This window comes from Dermacentor variabilis, unplaced genomic scaffold (assembly GCF_050947875.1).
Source record: "Dermacentor variabilis isolate Ectoservices unplaced genomic scaffold, ASM5094787v1 scaffold_13, whole genome shotgun sequence".
Lineage (NCBI taxonomy): Eukaryota > Metazoa > Arthropoda > Arachnida > Ixodida > Ixodidae > Dermacentor > Dermacentor variabilis.
In genome coordinates this window covers 37,861,830-37,879,118 of record NW_027460291.1, presented here as the reverse complement: position 1 = coordinate 37,879,118, position 17,289 = coordinate 37,861,830, and the positions used below count along the sequence as shown (strand labels likewise).

General features: G+C 49.9%; 1 protein-coding gene across 2 annotated transcripts in view; it reads left to right on the top strand.

Annotated features, from left to right (window-relative positions):
* The window catches only part of LOC142566750 (uncharacterized), a 236,986-nt gene that overhangs the window by 158,239 nt on the left and 61,458 nt on the right, over positions 1 to 17,289 (top strand). The window contains exon 2 of one of the 2 annotated variants that reach the window (XM_075677632.1): positions 8,192 to 8,377. The exons of the other annotated variant lie outside the window; for it this stretch is intronic. The gene's annotated coding sequence lies outside the window, so the exon portion shown is untranslated. The remainder of the gene's footprint in view (positions 1 to 8,191; positions 8,378 to 17,289) is intronic. 2 annotated transcript variants of the gene reach the window in all.

Sequence of the window (17,289 nt, the reverse complement as noted above, 5' to 3'; positions counted from 1 at the left end):
GCTTGCTGTTGACACAAAGTCTCTCAACTTTCAAATGTGCCTATACAACCTCAGCTAGAGGGCTTGAAACTGGCTCGGCAGTTGCCTCTTCGTCTCTTCATCGTTTCTTCTTCGAAAGAGACGACGACGATGCCACGACTCAACAAACACACACCACGTAGTTTGTGGTGTGACAGATCGCCGCTTTGCTCTGGCGGCGTTGCAAGCGCCAGCGATGTTACTTTGTTCATGGCCTCCGAAATTACATGCTTGCTCGTTTTGTGCGGGTGATCTCGGAGGCCATGCCTCGTTGCCGTTCGTTTTTCGCGCCGCCGCTTTGACCCAGGGGCGCTGTAGCGCCAGCGACGTGACATTACCGCTGGAGCGGCGGTTTGATGAGGGCGGGCATCGGTTCTGATCGTAAAAATACGCCTTGGTCCTCTGAGCGAGTTCGTTAAACTGAAATATTGACTGTTCCGAAATTCGTTTAAGTGAAACACTTTTGCATAGAATCTATAAGAAAACTGCCGGGGATTTTTAAAAAGTTCGTTATTCTGAAATATTCGATAAACCGACGTTCGTACAACTGAGAGCTTACTGTATGTACCATCCGCGAGGAATTTGTTGAATGCCCGAGGCCAGTGTCGACTGAAGCGTGAATTATTGGCTCGCTCGTTGTTTGTTGAGGTTCTGCGACATACCACTACGCCATTATCCCCCTACTTGTTATGCTTTTATCTCTCGAAAGAGAATGTGCAATTTCATTTCTTTTTACTTTCTATGCATGCGTTTGAACACAAGTGTGTCCGTGAATGGGATTTATTTATAACTTGGCTGGAACTAAAGGAACTCTTGAAGCAATTATTTCATTAAACAGCGGCAGCAACAACAACGACAACACCAACAACCGATGACTTGTCGACATAACTGCAAATCATGACTATAGGGATGCTCCGTTCAATCATTTACGTAAGACGAGCCCAGCGTCCGACTTCCCCACTCTGTCGAACGAGTCGGAGCCTTTCGAAGCCGTCCGCTGTCAGTGCACACCAACGAGGCACACATATAGGCGTACTTGTCACGGTCTCTTCGACGCATTAAATCGGCGTTAAGCACGCTGCATCCTTAATGCGTGTGCGTGCGTGCGTTTGTGCTGCGGCTGTATAGTCACTAGCGGCAGCAACAGTGGCCCCCGACAGTGAAGAGCCGAAGGCGCTGCGAAAGGGAGCCAGGAAGGACGCGCGGTTGCGAGCCTATGTTGCGATACACACGCGAGGTCTTTGCCGACGCAGCGCGTCGTGAGGCACTTGGACACGCGTATACGCGTGCTCGCGCTGACGTAAGTAGAAGCCCGTGGATCCGCGCACAATGGAGAAAACGAGGGAACGGAAGAATGGCCCACCCGAATAGGGCTCCGCTCGACACGCGGCCCCATTCTTGCGCCGGTCGGCCACAGCTCGCGCGGTTGCATATCCGAGTGCAGATCATTGTGTCCCTGCTGTCGATATTTCGAACGGCCCGGCCTTGTCTCGTTCGAGAATGCCAGGCAGCAGCGGACGCGAGGGACACCGCGCGAGCCAAGCGTGGCGAAGACGCGCGTCCTCGTTTCCGTCTCGGCGTGTTTTTGCGCGCGTTTTTCTCCGTCGGCTTGCAGTGAGCCCCGCTCGTCTGCCGGACGCCTGTGCACGCGTCGCTTCCGCACTGCAGAAGAACCGCTGGAAATACTGGCGCCGTTTCGTTGCCTTCCCACCTCTGCATTTATCCTTCCGTTGTACAGCGGTGTTGGCCGTTCCACTCGGGGTCGACCAAGTCGTCGCCGCGTCTGTTGGAGCACGCGGCGTGGTCGGGAGTGCTGCCTCATTCCAGTTGCGTTTCAGGTTGGCCTTACTGCGTCCCACCATACCCATGCTGTGGCTTCTTTTCTGGCCTAGTCGACTGCTGCTTTTTCTTTCTCTCTGTCGGCCTGGCGGTGTGTCTGGCCGAGCACACGTTCGTGGGACTCCACGCAGCCGAATCGGCCACCGACTCTTCTGGCCGTGCTGCGGTTGCGTCAGATGGCTGTGTCTGAGAGAAGCGAGCATGCAGGCGCAATTCTTGGCTCGCCGGTTGTATGCCGGCAGCGTTGACAAGGCGCCAGTGGATGTGGCGCAAAAAGCACTTTAAAGCTGAATACGGCTCACGGCTGTATACGCATCATGTTTGACCAGCTTGTTTTCAGTTCAAGTAGCAGCGCCTTCTGACGTCTTTTGCCTAGTAATTGCGATGTTATAAGTAGCATCTTTGGGCAGGGCTCCTATTTTCTTTATTTTTATTAACCGTGTGCAACGGTCTTAATGAACATAAGCATTTGTTGTAGTTTGCAGGATAATATGTTGTAAATTTAAGCAGATATTTTCGCTCTGCCCGGACGCAGAGGTGGCCTCGCCTGTGCAGCAGCTGATGTTGCCTGCGGGTGCCAGGTTATCTGCTAGATCTTTTTCGTAATAACCACAGTGAGGTCGATTTGCAAGCCTGGCCGTTTGGAAGCCGTTTTAGAGCGAGAGAATGAGAGAGAGAGAGAGAGAGAGAGAGAGAAAGAAAACGGAGAAGGCAGTCATAACTATAAAATCGCCCGGTTTACTTGTAGTCTGTATAGGCTAACCCGTCAGTGTACAGACGTGTTTCTACGCTCCATATGTATTGACTCCCTTCCTCTACGGCCCAGATTACCCCTATATTACTGTTGCAGTTTAACGTGTCCGCGGTAACTTTTAAGGTGAGACTTTCTGTATTTTGATAGGTAACAAGCAGCGTTTTCCCTACGTAGTGGTAATTTGCCCAAAGAATTTATAATATGAGGCGTGAAGTAACAGACAGTTTTCGTTTAGCGTACGCAACTATAGCGTACGCTATACGCTATAATATAGCGTACGCTAAGCAGTGCACGCTTTCTGCAATTATAGTTGGCCGGCGATATCTTCGAATCTCAGAGGCCATATGTCGTCGTTGCGGCTATTTCGCGCCTGTATCGATATGTGGCGCTGACATCTCGAACGTTTCTTTTGTTAGGCTTCGCCTCGTTCGAAACGAGAAGCGATCTCGAAAAAAAAAAAACACGAGGTTATCCATAATACTCTATCGTCGAAGCTGCCTGAGACTAAGCGAAAGCCGTTTACACAGTCATTTTCTACGAACGAAGTGCATTTTACAAAAGCAACGCCAAATTCAGTTCGAAGCGGGCAGCCGGGACCGCCGCCATGTTTCCCGCAAACTCCGCAAACCACGCAAAAACGCTAACGCTAACTTGTTTGAGTTGCGTACGCCGCTATACCCGCTATTTCGTTTAGCGTTCAGCGCATGCGCAGTGACGAACCGCTATTTTTTAGCGTACGCAATGGTATAGCGTACGCTATACTAAAACTGTCTAATGTGATACCCAATGGTTTACATCAATCGGAGCAAAACATCGAGACGCGAACAATATGCAACTGCGACTCTAGGTATTATTTTATGCAATGTACAGCATGACGCCTGGCACTTAAGATAAATGTATATTGCTACAGTAAATTTCAATAACATTGATGATAACTTCAGATATTACGAAAAACGACGTAAAAATGCCAAGAGAACGTGGCTGTGTGCCCCTATTTATGGTAAAAATCGCAGCTTAGTATTAAAATTCGAAAGTATACGCTTTTATAAATGCCACCACACCTATCCAGTGATCTCGATCGAATATGTTGGTCAGTATACACAATTATCCTCGCCAATTTGTATCTACGAATGCGGCTCCTGTATTCTTTTCCCGTTGTCTGTTCCGTCTTTGTTGCTTTGTGTGCACGCGCCTCTCTTCCCCTACTCTGCCACCATGTAAGTCGCTTTATTCTGTTTGCCGGGCGTGAAGCGTAGGAAAGAAAACGCGGGAATTGCGGAAATGAAATCCGAGCACGGTGGAAAGGCACAACCTGCCCTACTTCGTCGCGTCACACGGCGACGACTACGGCGCTCGATTAACCCGTTCCAGATAGATCCGTCTCGCAGCTCTCTCCGTGCCAAAGTGCACGTTAATGAACTCGACGTTTAGCCGCTGGCGCTGAGGTTGCCTTCCATTAAGTTGGCCGCGCTTCATGTTTTTCTTGCGTCAAATCGAGCACGCGAGCACACACGGACCCTCGGGTGAACGCGGTCAGTGTGTTGCGCAATGTCGGGAAAAAAAAAAATGTCACTTCCGTCGAGAAAGCGGTTCGCTCCCACTTGCGCGTGACCGGCTAGCCGTCAGTGAAGTGGCTACCCGCACGTGCGGGTTCAGACTCCTCGGGTTTAAATAAAACGATCAAGCGAGTGAGGGAGCAATTTAGCTAGCCAGCTAACAAGCAAGCAAACAAACGGAAAAACAAACGGAAAGTAGGGTAGAGGGAGATAATGGCAACCATCAGGTGCTACGCATAACATACAATGAACAGAATGGAATATTTCAGTTGCTAAAGAAGTGTGTTTGCTCGAGGGCTCAATCCACAGGACGTATTTTCAATGCTTGAGGCTATCTATCTTCCGGCCTACCTGGCTCACTGGGTAGTCGGTGGTCGAATGGGTAGCGCATCGGGCTGCTGTGCTGAGGTAACAAAATACGAAGCCAACCATCGGACCAATTTCGGTCACTGAGTATGTGGCAATGTGTACACACGTGCCGCTCTTCAAGTAATCGCTTTCACGACGATACGGGCCACTGTGGACTGAGTTGGCAGCGCTGTTCGAAGAACCGCTTTGACGCCGGCCTGGAGCATGTGCCACTCGGTCTGTGCTGACCTTCAGTGAACCTATTTGATGCGACCTTCGGTAGGGCTAGGCATGTGGCACTAGGATCGCGCCGCTTTACAATGCCGAAATCGATCTTTTAAATTTCTTCGATGCTGAGCGGATTCGAACCCACTTTGCAAGGGCCCCTCAGGGGAAGGAGGACCAACGCATTAGCAGGCTGCGCGACGAATACATTTTTTTTCTTTATTCTGCGCCACAAATACACTGGGTATGCCGCTTTTCAATCAGCGCCTTTCACGCCAAAGCTTTAGAGAGCTGCGCCATGGGTGGACGGGGTATGTGCCGCTCTTCAATGAGCCTCTCTCCAACTTGGGTCCCGAGTATGTGCAGCAAGCGAGGGAACAACTCTCAGCGTTCGCAGGCACCGGCGCGTCATGCTTCTCTTCTCGGAGACCGAGCGCAAACTTCTCGGCGGCGCCACTAGATGGCGCAACGTGTCCAAAAAGGAGTGCGAGAGAGGAGCCCGGTTACCTCACGACGCGTTCCTCACGGGATTGCCATACACTTCGGAGGCCACGCGCAGGCTTCGCAGTGGTGGCGCTAGGTGGCGCCGTGTGTGTGTTTAGGGAAGCGCGAAAGAGGAGTGCTGCTGGAGTACACGCGTCAAACACAACTCGTTTCGACGGTGGCAATACTTTGTGTCACTGTATGGATTCAATGCTCGCTCATTACTGTCGACAGTCATCGTGAGGTGGGGCTATGCCGTAATTATTTGTCTTTTGTAATAAAAGAAACGGGCATCATGGTATCAGGAAAATGTTTGTACACTTTCTAGCATATCCGAAAACTGGCCGGAATAAATAAATAAATAAAGCTGATTTATAGTAAAACTCTGATTAGCTGCAACTTTTGTAAGTCCGAGGGGCACCGTGCTACGTGATGTCATTGTCTACCCGATAGATTTTGCGGACTGTGTAAGTGGGTCTAGCCTTTCGGGAACCTCTATATATGGTGCATCGGTTTACAGAGATATGTTTGTCGGTATGACACTCCAGGCGTGGACATGTGTGGTGCATTAACAAAACGGATACGCGATGGAGCGATGCCAAGACATCTCGAAAAGTTGCCACTGCGAACAGACTGACCGACTTCAGAGGGGAACATTTGAATAAGACTAGGACTAAGACTGAATAGGACGCCATGCATTTAGGAATACATGGCGTCCGTTGTTGGCACAGAAATGCCCTCATTCTCGAGAACACTAGACTGTGCATGGTGGACAGGACAGAAAGGGAGTCTTCTGTCGCCCTGGGGCCGTATTCTGTATCGGTTCGCTTTGGAACCGGTTCGGTCTGGCTGTTGCCATTGTTCGGCGCTTCGTTGTCATCCCTCGTGGGCGGGACGACAAATTTTGTTGACGTCACACAGGTTGCCAATCATCTGGAAAGGCACCGCGGTTCCCTGCTACGAGAGGAACCGCGGAAAAGTGGTTCGCTCGAGGGTCGCGCGCGGTGGCGAGCATGATGTCGAGGGTTGCTAGGGCAACCGTGGCTGCCGTCTAGTCTCGCGCCAGCTGGCGAGCCGGCACCTAGACGAGATGAGACAGAGACGGCAATGGCGGCTCCTTTGGTTGTGCTGCTGGCGAGCGCCGAAAGACAACGACGCGATCGAGAGGCAACGACGCGGCGCGTTCGGCATGGCCCAAGAAGAGTTTCGAAGGCATTTTAGGCTCTCCAAAGACATAGTGCGACGTCTTTACGATGAGCTGGAAGAAGATCTCGGACCTCAAAGATTTCGTGGTGTCGACACAACGATGAAAGTGCTGTGCGCGCGGCGGTTTTTTGCCACCGGGAGCTTTCCAGTGCGTCGGGAATGAAGACGTGATTGCGCTGTCGCAGTCTTCGGTCAGCCGGATCATTACAGCCGTCGCCAAGGCCATTACGGTTGTGGGCAAAGAAAAAGGATGGGTTAGATGCCCATCCACGGCGCAGCAGAAAGCCGCCGTCAGCTGCTGGCCCAACACACACGACGCCTTTGCTAGGTAGGGGTGCTGCTCGACAAATGAAACGAGTATTTCGCGCTGCCTCGCTGAAACATGAGGACCCAGCCGCCTGTCCTTGTGCGACGACATCGTTTCGGTTTCGGCGCGCGAACAAGTCCGAAACGTAAACAAAGCGAGGCAGGTTGTTTGCATAACGTATGACACACCACCTAGCGACTAAATAAGAAAACAACACAAATAAAATTACAACTCCCAGTAGCCGTCTGCGCCGCAAGGTCACATTTATTACTGAAAATTATATTTGCAAGTGTTCTAAACAAACCAATGTATTTTATCAAACCAGCAGCATCCTTCAATTGCTATACCGTCCCCCAAGTACAAACAAAACTGATTACGTGATCTTCCGGCAGACCGCCGCTCGTTGATAGGTTCCCCTCACGCCGCCCCGCTCCACTCTTTCTCCGAGTGACGTAATCCAGACGTAACAGCCAGACCGAACCGGTTCCAAAGCGAGCCGCTACCGAATACGGCCCCTGTCCCATCTTTGTACGGTCCGTTATGATAAGCTGTACGTATCAGCAATGTAATGCAGCCTACATGTCTGTGGATGCCTTTTCGCTATGAGATTCTGTAAACTTGCGTCCGGTATTGGGTCTAATACATGGCGCATAACACCCCGCAGGCTGCTGAACACTGGCCTGCACTCGGGGCAGCTGCCATCTTTATGATCATCATCAACCTTATTTATGTCGACTGCAGGAGGAATGCTTCTCACAGTATTGTACGCGTACCTGCGTCTTGTGTCAGTGGACTCCGTCCTATGTTCCTGCGAATTTCCCAATTTCCTCACACCAGCTAATCATCTGCCGTCCTCGACTGTCTTGCGGTACTCATTCTGTAACCCACCACCGGTCATCTGCTCCCCGCATTATGCGTGGGCTGCCCAACTTGATCTCTTCCGCTTAATCTCAACCGGAATATCGGCTACCCCCGTTCGTGTTGTCTGGTTCTAGCCCCACTGTTTCTTTCTTTGAACGTAATATTTTGTTCCATTGCTCTTTGGGCTGCCATTTGCTTCTTCTTAAGCTTGTTTGTTTTCCTCCAAGTTTAAAAATTAAACGATGCAGTTTAACGGCCCGGGTGATGCACACTGGGTTATGAGCGACGCCGTATGGGCAGCGCTCCCGATTAAATTTGACCGCCTTTGGGGTTTTTGACGCGCACCCAATGCACGACACGCGAGCGCTTGCGTATTCCGTCTCCATCGGGATGTGGCCAAAGCGGTCGGGGCACCCGACCTAGCGCTCAGCAGCGCAGCCTCATAGCCGCACCGCGGCGGGTGCAGCTTGTGCTCGATTTGCTATAGCACCGGTGGAATGCAGTGCTTGTACAAGTTCAACCGTCAACGCTATGCTGTGAAAGCCGTGTGTCCTATAGACCTCCGTCTTATTACCATTTACTGCTTGGTCGCAGGGGCACGGTGAGCGGTGACCGGCGCGGTGTGCCGCTCTTCCTGCGCCGAGAGGAACAAGCGCCGGGCCATGACGACTCCCCGACTCGCGAAAGGACGCTGGGCAGCGCTGCCGCGAAGTCGACGACAGCCGGCGGCGACTCCCGCCTAACGTGGCCTCCCGCCGCCGCTCAAACTGCGCCGTTTCTGTGAGTGCACGCATCGCTGTCGCAAGCATCCCACCGAGTTTGCTGCACCAAGGGCAGCGCCGGTCGCCGCCGTGGGCCACTTTGCGCCAAGGCCCGCTACACTGTAGTGGAACCATTACGTTCCAAGTCTCCTCCGAAACCGACGCGTTTCTCCACGATTAACCGGTTCGAGTGGCATGCTGCGTGCGTTGCCACCCGGATCTGCAAGTCGTAGCGGACGAGGGTCGATTTAAAGAACTGAAAGGAATAGTTTTGTTTAGGAATAGCATGGCAGAACATGTACGCAAGAATAACTCCGCGCTCCGCGCGAACAATATAACTATAGCCCTATAATTCAGCTAATCAGGGACGTTGGGCTTAATTGCGGCTACTAAACTTCGCGATTTCAGGCTTGTGCCTTGCGGCTCACTTCTGATGGCCCCTACAGACGTGCATCTTAACGGCATGTTCAAGTCCGGAATACAAATCTCATTCATGCACTGTTATACGCTGACACAATCACGATGCAGCTGCAGGGCCACGAGAGAGAGAGAGAGAGAGAAAAGAGGTAGGAGGTAGGAAAGGCAGGTAGGTTAAGCGGACTGAATCCAGCTTGCAACCCTACACGTGTGGAGGGGAATGAGAGAGAGAGAGAGAGAGGTCATAAGTCGCTATCCCACTTTCACATGCACAAGTTAGGTGCAGGATGTCTACAGTCAAGTCTGTTGCCTTCAGGTACTGAAGAAGCGCTCAAATTACTTTCTGGGTTAATGAACTGTGAGGCTGGGCTCCCAAGACCTTTACCTCTGTGAACGGCCTATCATTCAGTCTATTCAAGGCACACTGGAGAATCTGACGTTGGTTGTCGAAGCGAGAACAGTTGCACAGGAGATGACTGATGGTCTTTTCACACTTGCAGTTAGTGCACAACGGTGAGTCCGCCATTCCAATACGATAGCTGTAGGCGATAGTGAATGCTACTCCTACCCACAGCCGACACAGCAGTGTTGGGTCACATCGTGCAAGGTTTGCTGGTAATGTCAGCTTCAGTGATGAGTCGAAACAGTATAAAAGACGGTTAAAGTTCTGTGGTGTAAGCCAGTAACTGAACATGATGGCACGAGCGAGACTGCGAAGCTCTCTTGCAAAGTCTACTCTGAATAAAGGTATAAGGAGTGTCAGTGTGCCAGCCTGGGCACGTCGGGCAGCGTCATCGGCGAGGGGATTACCAATGATGCCGCAATGTCCCGGCAGCCACTGAAAGATTATATCATGTCGTCGTTCAGAAGCGCAATGGCAAATGCTGAAAAGGGGTAGCCATTATAGGGTGACCACATCTCTTTCTCATTTCAATAATAAAAAAAGAACTACTGCACGCCGCCTGGCTCATTCAAGCATACATGTCGTTCCCTGTGTGTTAGTCCCAAGATTACAGCATTTGAGAGTAGTGGCGTAGCGCAAGTTTGTGCGGTAAATCAAATTCTCCGCGTTTTAGGGGATACATCTAGCAGAACTATACGCGCCAAAATAAATATTTAGTTTGCTACAAAAGGTCGCATTTTTTTCCTTCAAATTTCGCGCGCTCTTAAATTTTGCGACTTTTTCCAATCGCGAAATTCGTGTAAATTAAGGGCGCGAAAATGAACGTTTTTACACCATATGACGCAAACTCTACAACAAGATAACGGGGAAAAGTATTTGACGGGGTTCAAACCTCGAAGCTGTACATTAAGCAACGAAGGAGGCCGTGTAGGGAACCTCTGGGGCTTTTGAACCTGCGCCTATGCTAAATATAACTGCACACGAGAGCTGTTGGATTCCGTAGTAGTAATGCAGCTGCTCTAGGCAGTCGAAGCAACGACCTCCTGCTCAGCAGCCCAACCGTGTATAGCCCTTGAGCAGCAGCTGCGCATAAAAAAAAAGTGAACGCAGTCAAACGAAAGCGAAATAAAGCGAAAGTCGCGTTTACGCTAGCGTAAGCGTAGTCCCGGCATATGTTTACGAACGACCGAGGCAGTCGCGGCAGAGGAGCTAAGTAGTATATGGCGGAACACAGCCCCTCGTATTTGTCACATCGTCGGTCTGAGTCGCACACCGTCAGCACATGAAAATTGACTGCCGGGGGTGGGCACTGCCAAGCGGACGCGGCGTGCCGGCAGCTGCAGTTTCAGAGACGAACAGCGAAGCAGCGCGGATTAATTTGGAAGTTCGACCAGGGTATATAGACTTGGGCGCTGAGCTTTGAGCAGAAGCAAAATGTGCGGAAGCATTGAACCGAACATCCGGAAACTGCGGCGAAGTTGGGCATAACGCAGAATTCCCGATAACTGCCGACGAGAGAGTAGTGGCTGTATATACAGGACGGCTGCTCAGGCGGCGCATCGGGGGTTGTTACTTGGACTCGGCATACCCTATACTTGCACACTTTGGATACGTCCCCGTGTACGTGCGGGAAGCGTGGGTGCATTAAAAAAGACCGCTGCAGCAATGAACAATGAGGTATGGTTCGGCTGCCATGAATAGAACTGGACAACATCTGTGCCAGCGTGAACCACTGATAAAGTATATAGGCGTCCGCGTGTACCGCGTGTAGAGAAGCCTAATAAGCCAGCGAATCAGCGGTGATGCTGAGGGAACAAACGGAGCAACCGGTTAGCGCGCACACCCTCCAAGCATCTGGGAGGCGTGCGCCACTAATTGCGCCTCATCGATCCGCGCTGCCGATGAGTCTCGCCGAGGCAGAAATCGGCGCAGCGCGTTCACTCGACGCGCGCTCGAACTTGACGCCATTCCTGCGGTCGCCATCTTGAACGCACCGCATACGGAAGTGCTAAGCGCGCCGCGCCCACGGCCATCTGCTTACCAACGGTTCGGGAGCGCGAAAAGAGCAGAAAAAAAAAAAATCCAACTAGAAAAAGACGCCCAGTGATACCTGCACGCCCTCTTGATTTGCGCGCCCCCTATTTTACGAACGGCAAGAAAATAAATTTAAAGGAGCGTCGCGGTGTTCGAAGACCGAAGGGCAGCACCGACCGAGCTTTGGTTCACAAGCGCCGAGAAAACTTGTTACACGCAGTGAGTGTTGTTCGACCGCACACTATACAGGCTGTCCCCGCTATTCTGCGTCGCGTTTCTTTTTTCTTTTTCCAAAAAAGACGGGCCATTCTACGCCAAGATAGCCAAGTGCATATTGTTCACAATCGAGCAGAGCAGCAGTCAATAATTTTATTGTTGACGCTTTAATTTAATGATTAATTGCAGTTAGCTATTTTCTAAATCACTGCTCCGAATGACGTGCTGTAAATAAATTTGTGGCAAAATGAAAAAAAGAAAAAGAACACAGAGCTGGCACGTTTTCAGCCGCGTACCTTGTGCCCGTTTATTTTTTCCGGGTTATCGAGAAAGCCCGCGAAAAATGAAAAAAAATATAGGGTGACTAACCGCCCCCACGCGTCGAAAAGTAGCGCCCTAAAACAAACTCCACAGGAGTTATAGCGAGCGCACTCTTTCCACGATGCACCAACCACCTGTTATCGGCACTCTTTCTTCATCAACGCTAAGGCGCCAACTCTGCCACGAACTGCTGTGGAGCTTGTCTGATGGCGCTGCTTTTTTATGCGCGCGGACGGTTATTAACGTGACTTTTTTTTTTTTTATTTCTCGCGGGGTTTCTTTATCGGCGTCAAAAAATTAAAAAGGTACCTGGCTGAAAACATGCCAACTTTAAGTTTCTTTCAATTTCCTACAAATTCTTCATTGCCAGCACGTCATTCGGAACAGTAATTAAAAGATTAACGAATTGCAATGAATTATTCATTTGACTGGTTCAATCGCGCAGCCGCATTCCGGTGGAGGCGAAATACAAGAACGGTCGAGCAGTTAGATTTAAGTGCACGTTAAAGAACCCCAGGCGGTGAAAATTATTCGGGAGTGCACCCACTATACGTTCCGCTGGCACGTGAAATCCGGGAATTAAATTTTAAAAGCGTGAGTTATTGATATGCGAAAAGAGACAGTGGGTGCTGTAGCACTCGATGGTATCGTCACTCTTGCGGAAACTGCCATTTTTTTTCTCTCCGTTGTAAGGGCGCGAATGAGGGAGCGCGATCGCTGACGCGTCGTGGCCAACGGCGCGCGTGCGCATGCGAAGGAGCGGCGAAGCAGTGGCGCTCATTCGCGGTGCTTAAGCTGTGTGCACGCACCAACGGATAACATCGCTCTGCAAGTAGACGCGGAATGTCGCTCGGCTGCATCCAACAGCTCCGCGGGAAGCTATACCAGCTATACTTTGCGTCGCTGCCTGGCGCGATGCGATTCGCCGTCACTGCAGATAATATGTCGCGTTCCTTCGCAGCTCACTCAGCGATTTGGTCCTTGTGGGAGCGTCACAGTAGATGTTTATTCGCGCCACGTTTCTGCATCGGCCGGTGCCCGGAAATTCTGTGACTTCTCCGTACGCTTAGATTTCTGTGTGGTAATGTTTTCCGTTCGACAATGCGGCCTGGCTGCTGCCACCGTCCGTCGCGCGAAAAGGGGCTATATGTAGACGCCTCCACCCGCCGTCGAGTGCGTGCTTGCGCATTCCTTCGCGTCCATTGATCGCCATTTGTTTGTCCCGCCAGCCGCAGGCACACTCGAACCCCGGTCGTTGGTCGCCGCCGGCCGGGCACCAACGAAGGCCCGCCAGCGCACTGTGGCGAGACTGCGTGCGTCCGCGCGCCATTCGTTCTCGCGAGACCTCATTGACAAGATCGGCGGCTCTCTGCTACCTTTCTTTGTTTTCCCGGTCGCCCTGTTTTGGTTGAGAAATCGCGAGCGAAACAAGCTGGGCGGACGAGCAGGCTATCGGCGCACGCCTTTTGCATGCGCGTGCCGCGTTCCTTATATATGCGCTCTCCCCGCGCACGCGACTCGTTAGCGGGCCGCTCTCATTTGTAACGACTGATAGCGTCTCCTGCGCAGCGTATAGCGGTCTCGTTCCTGTCCAGTCTCCTTCCTGGCTTTCTCATTTTCTTGGTTCGCTTCCTCGGGTGCGCCTTTTTTTTTTAGTCGTGCAGTCGGCGAGCCGCTTTCTCGAAATAAAGTGCCCCGACAGGGGTTACAGTCAACTGCGGCGGGAGCACGTGCTGGGTCCTGCGGCGCTCCTGTTTCGGACGCTGGCCGCTGGCATAGAATTGCTCGGGCAATGAGAGCGTGATGCTTTGTTTCTAGCTTCGAGCTCAGCAGGCGTGGCGGACAGACGCGTGCTTTGTCCTGCGTCTAAGTTTTTGCATCCTTTAACTCCAAACAAATTCGTGCGTGATGCGTTTCTCTCTATAACTTGACTCGATGGCGAATAATGACAAAGCAGCGAGGTAAGAAAATCGCATATATTGCTTTTCTTAGGCGAAGCTTTCCTTGCCCGCTTTCTGCTGGATTTGCATGCGTCAATCGGTTTTTGCATGTCTGTCGGCGGTTTTTCGATTTCTCGCCAGATAAACACATGAGCCAGGCTCCAGAACTGACGATGTACTATGAGTGATAGAGTTTCATACAATAATAACTACTGGAAACTGTGGCGCTGGCGTCTACGGGAGGTGCAATGGGAGCCGTTGAGCCAGCATGGGGATTATGGGAAATACATGGATTTACCTAAACTTCGTCCTTCTGGCTTCAAAAGGATTCGTGTCTTTGTAAACTAGTCACTTTCAACAAAGTACTGCGTTACAAATAATTCAATCATCATCATCGCAATCATCATTATCATCATCGTCAGCCGATTTTATGTCCACTGCAGTACGAAGCGATCTCCCATTGTCTCTGTCCTGCGCCAATGGATTCCAACTTGCGCCTGCGAATTTCTTAATTTCATCACGCCGCCTAGTCTTCTGTAGTCCTCGACTACGCTCCCCTTCTCTTGGCACCCATTCTGTAACCCTGATGGGGCACGGGTTATCTAACCTAACCAACGCATTACATGACCTGCCCAGTTCCATTTCCTGTTTGCTGTCTGATCCACACCGCTCCCTCCGTGTCTCTCGGCGGTATACGTCTAACACTCTTCGTTCCATCGCTCTTTCTGCGGTCGTTAACTTGTTCTCAAGCTTCTTTGCCAATCTCCTGTGTCCGACGGCACACTTCGAACACAGGACCTCTAGCACAGATGCCCGACATTTAAACGATAGCGCCACGGACGCATGCATCGACAGGCGGCATAAAACGCCCTTACGAATTTATCGCGGGCAAGCCAGTGCCCTGAGACACTCGGCGCGTTTCGATTTTGCCACCTCGACAAGCTGAAGCCTTGCAATTAGTAGCGATTGTGCGTGTTCGCACCGTCTTCTGCACTCGGAAGAGTATAGATTGCTCTAGAATTTACGGCAGTGAAGGCGTATAAAGCGTAACAAACAAAGCCACAAGAACGTCTGAATCCACTAGCACGAAGATCAAACAAACCCATGTACATAGCACCATTCACATGGTCGACGAACGATTGCATCGATTACACTTGGCGCCGATACAGCTCATCATGCCAGCGTTCCCATACTGCCCCTCCGTCTGCGAAGGCGCTGACGGCACTGGCCCACTGCCAGTCGGTGCGGTGATGTTGGTCTCAAATTGTTTGCCTCCATATGCTAATGCCTCTAAATCTTACTAAAACTAAATTCATGTCTTTTACTAATCAGGCGCCCCGAACATCAACATCTTACATCTTAAACAACAGCCTTGTTGAACAAGTTTCCAGCTACAAATATCTTGGCGTACACTTAACCCCTAACTTGACGTGGAATAATCACATTAACCATATCCTTGCTTCTGCAAACCGTTCGCTTGGTTTCCTTAAACATAACCTCAAACAAGCTCCCGTACACTTAAGCAAATTGGCATACACAACACTAATACGCCCTAAAATAGAGTACGCGTCAGCCATATGGGATCCCCATCAAGCATACCTAATAACTGACTTAGAAGCCCTGCAGAACCGTGCTGTACGCTTCATCTTTTCAGATTATTCACGAGAAACAAGTATAACAGCATTAAAAAATCGCGCCGAACTTGAAGCCTTGTCACTTCGCCGTAATATATCTCGTTTAACACTATTCCATAAGCTCTACTATCACGTATCCCTTCATAACGAGTTCATGCGTAAACCCTCAGTCATTTTTCCGCGTCGGGATCATTCTTGCAAAGTTCAATGCATAATGTGTCATTCCCTCGCATTTGGTCAGTCATTCATACCTCGTACCTCGAAAGAATGGAATAATCTGCCATCGCACATTGTCACCGAAACAAATGCCTTAAAATTTACAGACGCTCTACGCAGTACCATGAATACCTAATATATCACGTCTGACTCTCTGATTTGTAAACATATTTATTTTTTATTTTTTTGTTTGTTAATGCGCCGTTAACCAAGCTTCCACGACAGTGTCACATTTTGTACAAACCATTTAGAGTTCCTGGACTGATAACTATCATTATTTTTTGTGTTTGTACGTTGATGCACTGTAATCTTTTCCCATTTTTGTTTTTCCATTGTATTTACATTACGCACTGTTCACCTCTCCTATGTAACATTTACCCTATGTAATACCCTCCCTAGAGGGCCTTTAGGGTTATTGTGAAATAAATAAATAAATAAATTTATCACGAAATTAAAACACGTACCGAGGTGAGCTCAAATTTCGCATTAGGTAGTATCGTAATCGTCGGACACTTAAATGCGTAAGCATTTCTATGGCTGCCAAATGAGAAATTTGTCTGTCACCTAAGACAACGAGAAGTTCATACCCCCGTAAGCAATAGCTCCTACCCACGTAAGGCAGAGGCTACTAGCGCTCGGCAAAGTGAAGCGAACAATGGAGACATTCATTGAAATTACACATACAACACACAGAACAGCATACGTTTCAATAAAGAACAAGCTCAAAATAAGCATCCCAACCATCAGTAAAGCATTGCATACTTCCCTCAGCAAATGTAGTGGTGGTTTTGCAGTAACCTCGCTGCATTAACCTAAATTCACCGTAATCAAGACCGAAGGTCGTGGGTTCTACTCCCACCAAAGATCGAGGGTTTGAGTGTCTTAATTAACTATATTTCAATTAACCGTGGCTAATTAACCTCACCTTAATTAAACAAAGGGCCGTGGGTTCGAGTGCGGTAAGGAACTCCATCGTAAATAAACCTGCCTTATCGTGTTCGATAGCGAACATGATAAACGAATGTTTTATAAGCTTGATAACGACCAATGAAGGTTTATAACGATTCATACTGGTCGGATCAAGTTCCGTAACATCGATACTGACACCAGGCTGGGTGGAGATGAGCAAGTAACACAATGCGTACGCATGTATACTTAGACAGAGGAGTTTCTCCAGAGGAGTTTCTGCGCGAACATTTTTTCTCTCGGTAACAGTCGGCTGAATGCCGAAGCCGGCTATATCAATTTGTTCAGTGGAATATGTGAGTGATGGAGTCATATTCAGTTCCACCTCCGCAGCCTTGCTTTTGCTATACAATAGCCATATTTACCTTCTTACTCCCCCCCCCCCCAAAAAAAAATAGAAAAAAGAAAAGAGTAGTTGTCCTTATCTAATGGCAGGGGGATACGATATCTCCAATGCTATTCACAGCGTGTTTACAGGAGGTATTCAGAGACCTGGATTGGGAAGAATTGGGGATAAAAGTTAATGGAGAATACCTTAGTAACTTGCGATTCGCTGATGATATTGCCTTGCTTAGTAACTCAGGGGACCAATTGCAATGCATGCTCACTGACCTGGAGAGGCAAAGCAGAAGAGTGGGTCTAAAAATTAATATGCAGAAAACTAAAGTAATGCTTAACAGTCTCGGGAGAGAACAGCAATTTACAATAGGCAGCGATGCACTGGAAGTCGTAAGGGAATACATCTACTTAGGGCAGGTAGTGACGGCGGATCCGGATCATGAGA